A 17,964-nucleotide genomic window follows, 5' to 3' on the forward strand; every position below is an offset into this window, starting at 1 on the left:
GCATTGTTTGTTTAGGAATTATGTTGAAATACATTTATTGCTTTTTTCGCATTATCTCAGAATTTTAAGAACATTACTGTCATATTGAGTAAAAAACTACTTTTTGTGTTTGCAAGCCTTAAAAAAGCATATGTTTCGAGTAAAACTCACAAGAATGCATTATTTCAGGCAAAATTAGCTCATTTTTATGTGTAGTTTAGGAGTTATGTTTAATTTACTGTCATATTGAGTGTACATTGTCATGGTGAAAAAAACCTAAATTTTCTAATTGCAAACCTTTCAAACACAACTGATTCTAGTAAAACATACATTGATTCAATATTACAGGCACTTTTACACATTTTGCATGTTTGGTTTAGGAATTATGTTGGAATACATTTTTTTTTTGCTTTTTTCGTATTATCTCAGGATTTTAAGAACATTACTCTCATATTGAGTAAAAAACTACTTTTTGTGTTTGCAAGATTTAAAAAAGCATATGTTTCGAGGAAAACTCCTAAGGATGCATTATTTCAGGCATCAATAGCCATTTTGCTTGTGTGGATTAGGAGTTTTTAAATAACTGTCATATTGCGTGTGGCAGTTATACTGTCATTATGAGTAAAACCTAATTTTTGTATTTTTAAACCTTAAAACCTCCTGATTCTAGTAAAATTCACAAAGATACAATATTACAGGCATGTTTAGACATAATGCAGGTTTGGTTTTGGAGTTAGGTTTATAACTTTTCATATTTAGTAAGACAGTTATACTGTCATATTAAGTAAAAAAAAAAAAAAAAAAAAGACGTGTCTTTGCAAACCTTACAAAATATTTTTTTCCAGTAAAACTCACAAAGATACATTTCTCTTATTAGCCATTTTGCATGTGTGGTTTCGGAATTATGTTTAAATAACTGTCAGATAAAGAGACAGAGACAGTATACATGGGGAAGGCGTGGCGCAGTTGGGAGAGTGGCCGTTCCAGCAACCTGAGGGTTCTTGGTTCTATCCCCACCTTCTACCAACCTCGTCACGTCCGTTGTGTCCTTGAGGGAGACACTTTACCCTTGCTCCTGATGGGTTGTGGTTAGGGCCTTGCATGCCAGCTTCCGCCATCAGTGTGTGAATGTGTGTGTGAATGGATGAATGTAAAAATAGTGTCAAAGCGCTTTGTGTACCTTGAAGGTAGAAAAGCGCTATACAAGTATAGCCCATTTACCATAGTGAGTAAAACCAAATGTTTGTATTTACAAACCTTACAAAAACAACCCATTCTAGTAAAAGTCACACAGATACAATATTGTAGGCATTTTTAGACATAATGCATGTTTGGTTTTGGAGTTATGTTTATATAACCTCCTTTCTGAGCCGCAACGTTATCGTGGTAGAGGAGTTTGCGGGGCCCACTGATCCTAGGAGCTATGCTGTCTGTGGGCTTCTATGCCCCCTCGTAGGCTCTCCCAAGACAAATAGGTCCTAGGTGAGGGATCAGACAAAGAGCAGCTCAAAGACCTTTATGAAAAGTACAAATCGAGGTCCTAGATTTTTCCTCGCCCGGACGCGGGTCACCGTGGCTCCCCTGTGGAGCCAGGCCCAGAGGTGGGGCACGATGGCGAGCGCCTGTTGGCTGGCTCAGCTCAATGAAGCAACGTGGTTCCCTCCTCCAATGGGCTCACCACTCATGGGCTGGGTTATAGAGGTCGGGTGCAGTGTGAGCTGAGCGGCAGCCGAAGGCAGGGCACTTGGCGGTCCGATCATCGGCTACATAAGCTAGCTCTTCTGACGTGAAATGTCACCTCGCTGGGAGGGAAGGAGCCTGAGCTGGTGTGCGAGGTGGAGAAGTTCCGGCTAGATATAGTTGGACTCACTTCGACGCACAGGAACCTGTTCTCTCGAGAGGGGCTGGACTCTCTTCCACTATGGCGTTGCAAGCAATGAGAGGCTGGGGTGGCAATTCTTGTTGTCCCCCCGGCTCAAAGACAAGAGAATGGGGTATCGGACTGTCTGATTGTGGCGAGTCGCTCCCTGTATGATCAGTGTAGGGCAGCCTTGGTCCGCCAAGGCTGCCCTTTGTCACCGATTCTGTTGTTAACTTTTATGGACAGAATTGCAGTCATGGCGTTGAGGGGATCCGGTTTGGTGGTTGCAGGATTAGGTCTCTGCTTTTTGCAGTTGATGTGGTCCTGATGGCTTCAACTGGCCAGGATCTCCAGCTCTCATTGGATGGCCGAGTATGAAGCGACTGGGATGATAATCAGCACCTCCAAGTCCGAGTCCATGGTTCTCGCCCGGTAAAGGGTGGGGTGCCATTTCCAGGTTGAGGAGGCGATGGCACATACTAGATGGCCCCAAGTGGAGGAGTTCAAGTACCTAGGAGTCTTGTTCACGAGTGAGGGAAGAGTGGATCATGAGATCCACAGGCGGATCGGTGCGGCGTCTTCAGTAATGAGGACGCTATATCGATCCATTGTGGTGAAGAAGGAGCTGAGCCAGAATTAAAAGCTCTATATTTACCGGTCGATCTACATTCCCATCCTGCACCCATGGTCATGGTTATGACCGAAAAGACAAGATCAAAGACAAGCGGCCAAATTGAGTTTCCTCCGCCGGGTGGCGGGTCTCTCCCTTAGAGATAGGATAAGAAGCTCTGTCATCCGGGAGGAACTCAGAGTAAAGCGCTGCTCCTCCACATTGAGAGGAGCCAGATGAGGTGGTTCGGGCATGTGCTCAGGATGCCACCCGAACGCCTCCCGAGGGAGGTGTTTAGGGCAAGTCCGACCGGCAGGAGGCCACGGGGAAGACCCAGGACACATTGGGAAGATTATGTCTCCCGGCTGGCCTGGGAACGCCTCAGGATCCCCCGAGAAGAGCTGGAAGAAGTGGCTGGGGAGAGGGAAGTCTGGGCTTCTCTGTTTAGGCTGCTGCCCCCGCAACCCGACCTCGGTTAAGCGGAAGAAAATGGATGGATTTAGTAACGACAACAAAAAATGCCCATCCATCCATTTTCTACCGCTTATTCCCTTTTGGGGTGGCAGGGGGCGCTGGAGCCTATCTCAGCTACAATCGGGCGGAAGGCGGTGTACACCCCGGACAAGTCGCCACCTCATCGCAAAAAAATTATTCTAGTAAAACTCACATGGATACAATTTTACAGGTATTTTTAGACATAATGCATGTTTGGTTTTGGAATTATGTTTATATAACTTTCATATGTATTATGACAGTTATACTGTCATCTTGAGTAAAACTAACTTGTGTCTTTACAAACATTACAAACTATGTTTTTCCAGTAAAACTCACAAAAATATTTTTTCCAGGCATTATTAGACATTTTTCATGTGTGGTTTAGGAAATATGTTTAAATAACTGTCATATTGAATGTGGCAGTTATACTGTTATTATGTGTAAAACCAAATTTTTGTATTTGCAAACCTTACAAAAACAACTGATTCTGGTAAAACTCACTTAGATTCAATATTACAGGCATTTTTAGACATTTCACATGTTTGAATAAATTTTTATTGCTTTTTTCGTTAGGGCAAGTCCGATCGGCAGGAGGCCACGGGGAAGACCCAGGACACATTGGGAAGACTATGTCTCAGGCTGGCCTGGGAACGCCTCGGGATCCCCCGAGAAGAGCTGGACAAAGTGGCTGGGGCTTCTCTGCTTAGGCTGCTGCCCCCGCAACCCGACCTCGGATAAGCGGAAGAAAATGGATGGATTTAGTATCACAGTTATACTGTCATATTGAGTAAAAAAACTATTTTTCATAGATTCAATATTACAGGCATCTTTAGATGGATTGCATGTTTGGTTTTGGAGATATGTTTATACAACTTTCATATTTAGTATGACAGTTATACTGTCATATTGAGTAAAAAAAAAAAAACTTGTGTCTGCAAACCTTACAAAAGATTATTATTCTAGTAAAACTAACAAAGATACATTTTTCCAAGCATTATTAGCATTTGTTGTTTTGGAGTTATAATGCTTGCGTTGAGAGGCGACGGGCTCGGGTGGCAATTCTTGTTGCCCCCCGGCTCAAAGCCTGCACGTTGGAGTTCAACCCAGTGGACCAGTGGGTAGCTTTCTTCCGCCTTCGGGTAGGGGGAAGGGTCCTGACTGTTGTTTGGCCTTACGCGCCAAACGGCAGCTCAGAGTACCCACCCTTTTTGGATTCACTCGAGGGAGTACTGGAAAGTGCTCCACCGGGTGATTCCCTCGTTCTACTGGGGGCCTTCAACGCTCATCTTGGCAACAACAGTGAAACCTGGAGAGGCATGATTGGGAAGAATGGCCGCCCGGATCTGAACCCGAGTGGTGTTTTGTTATTGGACTTTTGTGCTCGTCACAGATTGTCAATAACAAACACCAAGTTCAAACATAAGGGTGTCCATATGTGCACTTGGCACCAGGACACCCTAGGCCGCAGTTCCATGATCGATTTTGTAGTCGTGTCATCGGATTTGCGGTCTCATGTTTTGGACACTCGGGTGAAGAGAGGGGCGGAGCTTTCTACCGATCACCACCTGGTGGTGAGTTGGCTGCGATGGGGGAGGATGCCTGACAGACCTGGCAGGCCCAAACGCATTGTGAGGGTTTGCTGGGAACGCCTCCGGAAGAACTTTGAACATGTCACGAGGGAGGCGCTGGACATTGAGTCTGAGTGGACCATGTTCCGTGCCTCTCTTGTCGAGCCGGCTGATTGGAGCTGTGGCCGCAAGGAGTTTGGTGCCTGTCGTGGCTGTAATCCTAGAACCCGCTGGTGGACACCAGCAGTGAGGGATGCCGTCAAGCTGAAGAAAGAGCCTATCGGGTCCTTTTGGCTCTTGGGACTCCAGAGGCAGCCGACAGGCCAAGCAAAGTGCGGCTTCAGCGGTCGCAGAGGCAAAAACTCGGACATGGGAGGAGTTTGGAGAAGCCATGGAAAACGACTTCCAGACGGCTTCGAAGCGATTCTGGACCACCATCCGCCGGCTCAAGGGGGGGCAGCAGTGCACTGTAACACCGTGTATGGTGAGGATGGTGCGCTGCTGACCTCTACTGCAGCTGTTATTGATCGGTGGAGGGAATACTTTGAAGACCTCCTTAATCCCACCAACATGTCTTCCTATGAGGAAGCAGTGCCTGGGGAATCTGTGGTGGGCTCTCCTATTTCTGGGGCTGAGGATAACAAGGTAGTTAAAAAGCTCCTCAATGGCAACACCCTGGGGGTGGATGAGATCCGTCCGGAGTTCCTTAAGGCTCTGGATGCTGTGGGGCTGTCTTGGTTGACAAGACTCTGCAACATCGCGTGGACATCGGGGGCGGTACTTCTGGATTGGGAGACCGGGGTGGTGGTTCCTCTCTTTAAGAAGGGGAACCAGAGGCTGCCCTTTGTCACCGATTCTGTTCATAACCTTTATGGACAGAATTTCTAGGCGCAGTCAGGGCGTTGAGGGGATCCGGTTTGGTGTCTGCAGGATTAGGTCTCTGCTATTTGCAGATGATGTGGTCCTGATGGCTTCATCTGGCCAAGATCTTCAGCCCTCACTGGATCGGTTCGCAGACGAGTGTGAAGTGACTGGGATGTGAATCAGCACCTCCAAGTCCGAGTCCATGGTTCTCGCCCGGAAAAGGGTGGAGTGCCATCTCCGGGTTGGGGAGGAGATCTTGCCCCAAGTGGAGGAGTTCAAGGACCTCAGAGTCTTGTTCACGAGTGAGGGAAGAGTGGATCGTGAGATCGACAGGCGGAACGGTGCGGCGTCTTCAGTAATGCGGACGCTGTATTGATCCGTTGTGGTGAAGAAGGAGCTGAGCCGGAAGGCAAAGCTCTCGATTTACCGGTTGATCTACGTTCCCATCCTCACCTATGGTCATGAGCTTTGTGTCATGGCCAAAAGGACAAAATCACGGGTACAAGCGGCCGAAATGAGTTTCCTCCGCTGGGTGGCGGGGCTCTCCCTTAGAGATAGGGTGAGAATCTCTGTCATCCGGGAGGAGCTCAAAGTAAAGCCATTGCTCCTCCATTTCGAGAGGAGCCAGATGAGGTGGTTCGGGCATCTGGTCAGGATGCCACCCGAACGCCTCCCTAGGGAGGTGTTTCGGGCACGTCCGACCGGTAGGAGGCCCAGGAAGACCCAGGAAACGGGAAGCTTATCTCTCCCGGCTGGCCTGGGAACGCCCCAGGATCCCCCGGGAGGAGCTGGACGAAGTGGCTGGGGAGAGGAAAGTCTGGGCTTCCCTGCTTAGGCTGCAGCCCCCGCGACCCGACCTCGGATAAGCGGAAGAAAATGGATGGCTGGATGGATGGAGTTATGTTTAAATAACAGTCATAAAGAGTAAAACCTAATTTTTGTATTTGTAAACCTTACCAAAACAACTGATTTTAGTAAAACTCACACAGATTCAATATTACAGGCATTTTTAGACATTTTGCTTATTTGGTGTAGGAATTATGATGGAATACATTGTTTTTGCTTATTTCGCATTATCTCAGGATTATAAGAACTTTACTGTCATATTGAGGAAAACAAATACTTTTTGTGTTTGCAAGCCTTAAAAAAGCATATGTTCTCACAAGAATGCCTTATTTTAGGCATTATTAGCCATTTTTTATGTGTAGTTTAGGCATACTTGCCAAGCCTCCTGGATTTTCCAGGAGACTCCCGAAATTCAGCGCCTCTCCCGAAAACCTCCCGGGACAAATTTTCTCCTGAAAATCTCCCGAAATTCAGGCTGATCTAAGTGAGGACAGCCTGTATTCACGTCTGCTTTCCCACGATATAAACAGCATGCCTGACCAATCACGTTATAACTGTAGAATGATCGAGGGCGAGTTCTTGGTTTCTTATGTGGGTTTATTGTTAGGTAGTTTCATTCACGTCCTCCCAGCGCGGTAACAACACAAAACAACAGCAGTCACGTTTTCGTCTACCGTAAAGCAGTTCGTCTGCCGTAAACAGCAATGTTGTGACACTCTTTAAACAGGGCAATACTGCCATCTACTGTACATGCATACGTGGCAATAACATCCAGGGCTTTTAGAGAGTGCAGTGCACAACTGCGCACACAACAAGGAGACGAAGCAGAAGAACGTGGAAGATACAGCCATGGCGACGCCGACGACGAGTAAGATGAAGAAACACGCTTATAAGTTCCAAGCCGCAGCTGCGATTGGACCTAGATAGCCTCCGGGAAGAAGTAGTGGAATACCAAGTGGTTGGCAGTGAAGATCTTCCTCAGGAAGCAAAGATTGACCGGTTTTTGGCCATGCTCGGGAGGGATGGAAAATTCCAGACTCTCGTGCATTTGATGAAAGCACTTTTGTGCGTGCCACACAGCAATGCATCATCAGAGAGGGTGATCAGCATGGTTATAAAAATAGTGACAGAGAATAGAACAAGGATGGACAATTAACCCTTAACTCAACAATGAGTAGATGAGTGTTATGTGTGTGTATATGTGTAAATAAATGAAAACTGAAATTCAAGTATTTATTTTATTTATATATATATATATATATATATATATATATATATATATATATATATATATATGTATATGAAATACTTGACTTAGTGAATTCTAGCTCTAAATATACTCCTCCCCTCTTAACCACGCCCCCACCCCACCCCCGACCAAACCTTCCCCACCCCCACCTCCTGAAATCGGAGGTCTCAATGTTGGCAAGTATGAGTTTAGGAGTTATGTTTAAATAACTGTCATAGTGAGTGTGGCAGCTACACTGTCATATTGAGTAAAAAAAACTAACTTGTGTCTTTGCAAACCTCACAAAAGAAAACGTTTCTAATAAAAATCACAAAGATACATTTCTTCACGCATTATTAGACATTTTTCATGTGTGGTTTAGGAGTTATGTTTAAATAACTGTCATATTGAGTGTGGCAGTTATACTGTCATTATGTGTAAAACCTAATTTTGTATTTGCAAACCTTATAAAAACAACTGATTCTAGTAAAACATAGATTCAATTTTACAGGCATTTTTAGACATTTTACATGTTTGGTTTAGGAGTTGTGTTTGAATACATTTTTTATTGCTATTTTCGTTAGGGCAAGGCCGACCGGCAGGAGGCCACGGGGAAGACCCAGGACACATTGGGAAGACTATCATTCAAGTACCTTGGGGTGTGGGTGGACAATAAGCTGGACTTGACTGTTAACACAGACCACTTGTACAGGAAAGGACAGAGCTGTACTTCCTGAGGCGGCTGTCCTTTGTCCCACACGCCATTAGACTGTACAACTCTTCTCTGGGGGGAGGGGGGCTACTAGGATGACAGGGGATGCAAATCAATAAGAGTGCAATATTTTTTCAAAACATGGTCACTACTGCCTAGTTTCTCTTGTTATATTCTTATTTTACGGTTATATTTTTATTCTCATTGTTGCTTTTTATTTTTATTCTATTGTAATATGTTTCTATTTTGTTTCAATTTATACCCCCATTATTTACTTTTCACTTTTTACAATTTTGTACACTACTGCTGGAATTTAAATTTTCCTGAGGGAACTCTCCTGAAGGAATCAATAAAGTACTATCTATGTATCTATCTATTTATGTCTTCTGGCTGGCCTGTAAATGCCTCGGGATCCCCCGAGAAGAGCTGGACAAAGTGGCTGGGGAGAGGAAAGTCTGGGCTTCTCTGCTTAGGCTGCTGCCCCCGCAACCTGACCTCGGATAAGCAGGAAGAAAATGGATGGATTTAGTATGACAGTTATACTGTCATATTAAGTAAAAAACTAACTTGGGTCTTTGCAAACATTACAAATTATATTTTTTCTAGTAAAACTCACAAATATACATAACTCAAGGCATTATAAGCCATTTTGCATGTGTGGTTTAGGACTTATGTTTAAATAATCGTCAGATTGAGTGTGACAGTATACTGTCATAGTGAGTAAAACCCATATTTTGTAATTGCAAACCTTATGAAAACAAATGATTCTACTAAAACTCACATGGATACAATATTACAGGCATTTTTAGACATAATGCATGTTTGGTTTTGGAGTAATGTTTATATAACTTTCATATTTTGTATGACAGTAATACTGTCATATTGAATAAAAAAAACTAACTTGTATCTGTACAAACCATAAAAAATATTTTTTTTCCCAGTAAAACTCACAAAGAGACATTTCTCCAGGAATTATTAGCCATTGTGCACGTGTGGTTTAGGAGTTATGTTTAAATAAATGTCAAATTGAATGTGGCAGTTATACTGTTATTATGAGTAAAACCTAATTTTTGTAAATGTTAACCATACCACAATACCTGATTCTGGAAAAACTCACATAGATTCAATATTACAGGCATTTTTAGACATTTTACATGTTTGGTTTAGAGTTGTGTTTGAATACATTTTTATTGCTTTTTTCATTAGGGCAAGTCCGACGGGCAGGAGGCCGCGGGGAAGACCCAGGACACATTGTGAGTGAAACCTAATTTTTGTAATTGTAAACCTTACCAAAATACCTGATTCTGGTAAAACTCACATAGATTCAATATTACATGCATTTTTAGACGGATTGCATGTTTGGTTTTGGAGTTATGATTATACACCTTTCATATTTAGTATGACAGTTATACTGTATATTACCATTGAGTAAAAAAAAACCTAACTTGTGTCTTTGCAAACCTTACAAAAGATCGTTATTCTAGTAAAGACTTAGACTTAGACTTTCTTTTTATTGTCATTCAAATTTGAACTTTACAGCACAGATAAGAACGAAATGTCGTAGTGCAGGATAAAAAAGCAATAAGGTGCATATTTCGATAAATAAATATATAAACACTATATATGGGACGGCGTGGCGCAGTGGAAGAGTGGCCGTGCGCGACCCGAGGGTCCCTGGTTCAATCCCCACCTAGTACCAACCTCGTCATGTCCTTTGTGTCCTGAGCAAGACACTTCACCCTTGCTCCTGATGGGTGCTGGTTAGCGCCTTGCATGGCAGCTCCCTCCATCAGTGTGTGAATGTGTGTGTGAATGGGTAAATGTGGAAGTAGTGTCAAAGCGCTTTGAGTACCTTGAAGGTAGAAAAGCGCTATACAAGTACAACTCATTTATTTATATATATATATATATATATATATATATATATATATATATATATATATATATATATATATATATATATATATATAATAAATAAATATATATAAATAGATAAATAGATTACTGTGCAGATAAATATATTGCACTTTTTCCACATGCACCCACGTTTATGGGTGTATGTTATATTGTTTTTTTCATTCCAGCGAATTAATTAATTTTGAGGGGAGTTGAGGAGATAATTTAAATATGATGCGTTCAAGAGTCTTACGGCCTGAGGGAAGAAGCTGTTGCAGAAGCTGGAGGTTCTGCTTCGGAGGCTGCGGAACCTCTTTCTAGAGTCCAGAAGTGAAAACTGTCCTTGGTGGGGGTGGGAGGAGTCTTTGCAAATTTTCTGAGCCCTGGTCAGGCAGCACTTTTTGCGATCTCCTGGATAGGAGGAAGAGGAGTCCTGATGATCTTTTCCGCCGTCCTCACCACTCTCTGGAGATACTTCCAGTCTGAGGCACTGCAGGCTCCAGTCCAGATAGAGATGCTGTTGGTCAGCAGGCTCGCTATAACAAAGATACATCTCTCCAAGCATTATTAGCTATTTTGCATTTGTTGTTTAGGAGTTATGTTCAAATAACTGTCATAGTGAGTAAAACCTAAATTTTGTATTTGCAAACCTTTCAAAAACAACTGATTCTAGTAAAACTCACACAGATACAATATTGCAGGCATTTTTAGATACATTTCAACAGTCATTATTAGCCATTTTGCATGTGTGGTTTAGAAGTTATGTTTAAATAACTGTCATATGGAGTGTGACCGTAAAGTTATAGTGAGTAAAACAAACTAACTTGTGTCTTTGCAAACTTTACAAAATATAATCATTCTAGTAAAACAAACAAAGATACATTTCTCCAAGCATTATTAGCCATTTTGCATTTGTTGGTTAGGAGTTATGTTTAAATAACTGTCAAAGTAAATAAAACCTAATTTTGGTATTTGAAAACCTTACAAAAACAACTGATTCTAGTAAAACTCACACAGATACAATATTACAGGCATTTTTGGACATAATACATGTTTGGTTTTGGAGTAATGTTTGGCGCAGTGGAAGAATGGCCGTGCGCGACCCGAGGGTCCCTGGTTCAATCCCCACCTAGTGCCAACCTCGTCATGTCCGTTGTGTCCTGAGCAAGACACTTCACCCTTGCTCCTGATGGGTGCTGGTTAGCGCCTTGCATGGCAGCTCCCTCCATCAGTGTGTGAATGGGTAAATGTGGAAGTAGTGTCAAAGCGCTTTGAGTACCTTGAAGGTAGAAAAGCGCTATACAAGTACAACCCATTTATTTATTTATTTATATCTAGTAAGACAGCTATACTGTTATATTGAGTAAAAAAAACTAACTTGTGTCTTTACAAACCTTACACAATATATTTTTTCTAGTAAAACTCACAAAGAGACATTTCCTCAGGTATTATTAGCCATTGTGCATGTGTGGTTTAGGAGTTATGTTTAAATAAATGTCAAATTGAACGTGGCAGGTATACTGTCATGAGTAAAACCAAATTTTTGTAATTGTAAACCTTACCAAAATACCTGATTCTGGTAAAACTCACATAGATTCAATATTACATGCATTTTTAGACGGGTTGCTTGTTTGGTTTTGGAGTTATGTTTTTACAACTTTCATATTTAGTATGACAGTTATACTGTCATATTGAGAAAAAAACAACTAACTTGCGTCTTTGCAAACCTTACAAAAGATCATTATTCTGGTAAAGATTTAGACTTTCTTTTTATTGTCATTCAAATTTGAACTTTACAGCACAGATAACACAATTTCGTTACATAAGCTCATGGTAGTGCAGGATAAAAAAGCAATAAGGTGCATATATAAATAAATATAAATAATAAATAAATATATACATAAAATAAATAAATATACTAAATATATATAAATAAATAAAAAGATTACTGTGCAGATAAATATATTGCACTTTTTCCACATGCGCCCACGTTTATGGGTGTATATTATATTGGGTTTTTTTTTTATTCCAGCGAGTTAATCCATTTTGAGGGGAGTTGAGGGGATAATTTAATTATAATGCGTTCAAGAGTCTTACGGCCTGAGGGAAGAAGCTGGAGGTTCTGCTTCGGAGGCTGCGGAACCTCTTTCTAGAGTCCAGCAGTGAAAACAGTCCTTGGTGGGGGTGGGAGGAGTCTTTGCAAATTTTCTGAGCCCTGGTCAGGCAGCGCTTTTTGCGATCTCCTGGATAGGAGGAAGAGGATTCCTGAAGATCTTTTCCGCCGTCCTCACCACTCTCTGGAGAGACTTCCAGTCTGAGGCACTGCAGGCTTCAGTCCAGACAGAGATGCTGTTGGTCAGCAGGCTCTCTATAACAAAGATACAGTTCTCCAAACATTATTAGCTATTTGCATTTGTTGTTTATGGCTTCACGGTGGCAGAGGGGTTAGTGCATCTGCCTCACAATACGAAGGTCCTGAGTAGTATTGGGTTCAATCCCGGGCTCGGGATCTTTCTGTGTGGAGTTTGCATGTTCTCCCCGTGACTGCGTGGGTTCCCTCCGGGTACTCCGGCTTCCTCCCACTTCCAAAGACATGCACCTGGGGATAAGTTGATTGGCAACACTAAATTGGCCCTAGGGTGTGGATGTGAGTGTGAATGTTGTCTGTCTATCTGTGTTGGCCCTGTGATGAGATGGCGACTTGTCCAGGGTGTACCCCGCCTTCCGCCCGATTGTAGCTGAGATAGGCTCCAGCGCCCCCCGCGACCCCAAAGGGAATAAGCGGTAAAAAATGGATGGATGGATGGGTTTAGGATTTATGTTTAAATAACTGTCATAGTGAGTAAAACCTAAATTTTGTATTTGCAAACCTTACAAAAACAATTGATTCTAGTAAAACTCACAGATACAATATCACAGTCATTTTTAGACATAATGCATGTTTGGTTTTGGAGTTGTGTTTATATAACTTTCATATTTAGTATTACAGTAATACTGTCATATTGAGTAAAAAAAAAACAACTAACTTGTGTCTTTACAAACCTTACAAAATATTTTTCCCAGTAAAACTCAAAGATACATTTCTACAGGCATTATTAGCCATTTTGCATGTGCGGTTTAGGATTTATGTTTAAATAACTGTCATATTGAGTGTGACAGTAAAGTCATAGTGAGTAAAACAAACTAACTTGTGTCTTTGCAATGCTTACAAAAGAAAATGTTACTAGTAAAACTCACAAAAGATACATTTCTTCATGCATTATTAGAAAATGTTCATGTGTAGTTTAGGAGTTATGTTTTAATAACTGTCAAATTGAGCGTGGCAGTTATACTGTCATTAAGTGTTAAACCTAATTTTTGTATTTGCAAACCTTACAAAACAACTGATTCTAGTAAAACTCACATAGATTCAATATTGCAGGCATTTTAGACATTTCACATGTTTGGTTTATGAGTTGTGTTTGAATACATTTTAATTGCTTTTTTCGTTAGGGCAAGTCCAACCGGCAGGAGGCCACGGGGAAGCCCCAGGACACATTGGGAAGACTATGTCAGCCGGCTGGCCTGGGAACGCTTCGGGATCTCCCGAGAAGAGCTGGACGAAGTGGCTGGGGAGAGGGAAGTCTGGGCTTCTCTGCTTAGGCTGCTGCCCCCGCAACCCGACCTCGGATAAGCGGAAGAAAATGGATACATTTAGTATGACAGTTATACTATTATATTGAGTAAAAAAAACTAACTTGTGTCTTTAAAAACCTTACAAATTATATGTTTTCTAGTAAAACTCACAAAGATACATCTCCAGGCATTATAAGCCATTTTGCATGTGGTTAGGGGTTATGTTTAAATAACTGCCATATTGAATGTGGCGGTTATACTGTCATTATGAGTAAAACCTAATTTTTGTAATTGTAAACCTTACCAAAATACCTGATTCTGGTAAAACTCACATAGATTCAATATTACAGGCATTTTTAGACGGATTGCATGTGTAGTTTTGAAATTATGTTCATACAACTTTCTTATTTAGTATGACAGTGATACTATCATATTGAGTAAAAAAAACTAACTTGTGTCTTTGCAAACCTTACAAAAGAACATTTTAGTAAAACTCACAAAGATATATTTCTTCATGCATTATTAGAAAATGTTCATGTGTAGTTTTGAAGTTATGTTTATATAACTTCCATATATAGTATTACAGTAATACTGTCATATTGAGTAAAAAAAAAACAACTAACTTGTGTCTTTACAAACCTTACAAAATATTTTTCCCAGTAAAACTCAAAGATACATTTCTACAGGCATTATTAGCCATTTTGCATGTGCGGTTTAGGATTTATGTTTAAATAACTGTCATATTGAGTGTGACAGTAAAGTCATAGTGAGTAAAACAAACTAACTTGTGTCTTTGCAATGCTTACAAAAGAAAATGTTACTAGTAAAACTCACAAAAGATACATTTCTTCATGCATTATTAGAAAATGTTCATGTGTAGTTTAGGAGTTATGTTTTAATAACTGTCAAATTGAGCGTGGCAGTTATACTGTCATTAAGTGTTAAACCTAATTTTTGTATTTGCAAACCTTACAAAACAACTGATTCTAGTAAAACTCACATAGATTCAATATTGCAGGCATTTTAGACATTTCACATGTTTGGTTTATGAGTTGTGTTTGAATACATTTTAATTGCTTTTTTCGTTAGGGCAAGTCCAACCGGCAGGAGGCCACGGGGAAGCCCCAGGACACATTGGGAAGACTATGTCAGCCGGCTGGCCTGGGAACGCTTCGGGATCTCCCGAGAAGAGCTGGACGAAGTGGCTGGGGAGAGGGAAGTCTGGGCTTCTCTGCTTAGGCTGCTGCCCCCGCAACCCGACCTCGGATAAGCGGAAGAAAATGGATACATTTAGTATGACAGTTATACTATTATATTGAGTAAAAAAAACTAACTTGTGTCTTTAAAAACCTTACAAATTATATGTTTTCTAGTAAAACTCACAAAGATACATCTCCAGGCATTATAAGCCATTTTGCATGTGGTTAGGGGTTATGTTTAAATAACTGCCATATTGAATGTGGCGGTTATACTGTCATTATGAGTAAAACCTAATTTTTGTAATTGTAAACCTTACCAAAATACCTGATTCTGGTAAAACTCACATAGATTCAATATTACAGGCATTTTTAGACGGATTGCATGTGTAGTTTTGAAATTATGTTCATACAACTTTCTTATTTAGTATGACAGTGATACTATCATATTGAGTAAAAAAAACTAACTTGTGTCTTTGCAAACCTTACAAAAGAACATTTTAGTAAAACTCACAAAGATATATTTCTTCATGCATTATTAGAAAATGTTCATGTGTAGTTTTGAAGTTATGTTTATATAACTTCCATATATAGTATGACAGTTATACTGTTATATTGAGTAAAAAAAACTAACTTGTGTCTTTACAAACCTTACAAAATATTGTTTCCCAGTAAAACTCACAAAAATACATTTCTACAGGCATTATTAGCCATTTTGTATGTGTGGTTTAGGAGTTATGTTTAAATAACTGAAATTGAGTGTGACAGTATACTGTCAAGGTGAGTAAAAAAAAAAAACTAACTCGTGTCTTTGCAAACCTTACAAAAGAAAATGTTACTAGTAAAACTCACAAAGATACATTTCTTCATGCATTATTAGAAAATGGTCATGTGTAGTTTAGGAGTTATGTTTAAATAAATGTCATTTTGAGTGTGGTAGTATAACTGCCACACATATTAAGTTAAGTGTAAAACCTAATTTTTGTATTTGCAAACCTTACAAAAACAACTGATTCTTGTAAAACTCACATAGATTCAATATTAAAGGCATTTTAGACATTTTACATGTTTTGTTTAGGAGTTGTGTTTGAATACATTAGTATTGCTTTTTTCGTTAAGGCAAGTCCAAACGGCAGGAAGCCACATTGGGAAGATTATATCAGCTGGCCGGCCTGGGAACGCCTCGGGATCCCCCGAGAAGAGCTGGACGAAGTAGCTGGGCTTCTCTGCTTAGGCTGCAGCCCCCGCAACACGACCTCGGATAAGCGGAAGAAAATGGATGGATTTAGTATGACAGTTATACAATCATATTGAGTAAAAAAAAAACTAACTTTTGTTTTTGTAAACATTCAAAATATATTTTTTCTAGTAAAACTCACAAAGATACATAGAGTTTAAATAACTGTCATAGTAAGTAAAACCTTACAAAAACAACTGATTCTAGTAAAACTCACATGGATTCAATATTACAGGCATTTTTATACATTTTGCATGTTTGGTTTAGAAATTATGATGGAACACATTTTTATTACTTTTTTCGCATTATCTCAGGATTTTAAGAATATTACTGTCACATTGAGTAAAAACTTCTTTCTGTGTTTGCAAGGTTTAAAAAAAGCACATTTTTCGAGTAAAACTCCTAAGGATGTTTTATTTCAGGCATCATTAGCCATTTAGCATTTGTAGTTTAGGAGGTTTTGTTTAAATAACTGTCATATTAAATGTAACAGTATACTCTCATATAGAGTAAAACCCAATTTTTGTATTTGCAAACCTTACAAAAACAACTGATTCTAGTAAAACTCACATGATTCAATAGTACAGTTATTTTTAGACATTTTGCTTGTTTGGTTTAGAAATTATGATGGAATACATTTTTATTGCTTTTTTCGCATTATCTCAGGATTTTTGGAATATTACTGTCATATTGAGTAAAAAACTACTTTTTGTGTTTGCAAGCCTTAAAAAAGCATATGTTTCGAGTAAAACTCACAATAATGCATTATTTCAGGCAATATTATATCATTTTTAAGTGTAGTTTAGGAGTTATGTTTATTTACTGTCATTTTGAGTGTACATTGTCATGGTGAAAAAAACCTAATTTTTTTCAATTGCAAAAATTTCAAACACAACCGATTCTAGTAAAACTCACATGGATTCAATATTGCAGGCATTTTTACACATTTTGCATGTTTGATTTAGGAAATATGATTGAATAAATTTTCATTGCTTTTTTCGCATTATCTCAGGATTTTAGGAATATTACTGTCATATTGAGTAAAAAACTACTTTTTGTGTTTGCAAACCTTAAAAAAGTATATGTTTCGAGTAAAGCTCCGTAGAATGCAATATTTGAGGCATCATTAGCCATTTTGCATGTGTATTTAGGAGTTATGATTACAAAACTGTCATATTGATTGTGACAGTTTACTTTCATAAAGAGTAAAACCTAATTTTTGTTTTTGCAAACCTTACTAAAACAACTGATTCTAGTAAAACTCACATGGATTCAATATTACAGGCATTTTTACACATTTTGCATGTTTGATTTAGGAAATATGATTGAATATATTTTCATTGCTTTTTTCGCATTATCTCAGTATTTTAGGAATATTACTGTCATATTGAGTAAAAAACTACTTTTTGTGTTTGCAAGATTTGAAAAAAGCATATGTTTCGAGTAAAACTCCCAAGGATCCATTATTTCAAACATTATTAGCCATTTTGCATGAGTAGTTTAGGAGTTATGATTACAAAACTGTCATATTGATTGTGACAGTTTACTTTCATAAAGAGTAAAACCTAATTTTTGTTTTTGCAAACCTTCCTAAAACAACTGATTCTAGTAAAACTCACATGGATTTAATATTATAGGCATTTTTAGACATTTTGCATTGTTGGTTTAGGAAATATGTTGGAATACATTTTTATTGCTTTTTTCGCATTATCTCAGAATTTTAAGAACATTACTGTCATATTGAATAAAAACTACTTTTTGTGTTTGCAAGCCTTAAAAAAGCATATGTTTCGAGTAAAACTCACAAGAATGCATTATTTCAGGCAATATTAGCTAATTTTTAAGTGTAGTTTAGGA

This window comes from Nerophis lumbriciformis, linkage group LG11 (genome assembly GCF_033978685.3).
Source record: "Nerophis lumbriciformis linkage group LG11, RoL_Nlum_v2.1, whole genome shotgun sequence".
NCBI lineage: Eukaryota > Metazoa > Chordata > Actinopteri > Syngnathiformes > Syngnathidae > Nerophis > Nerophis lumbriciformis.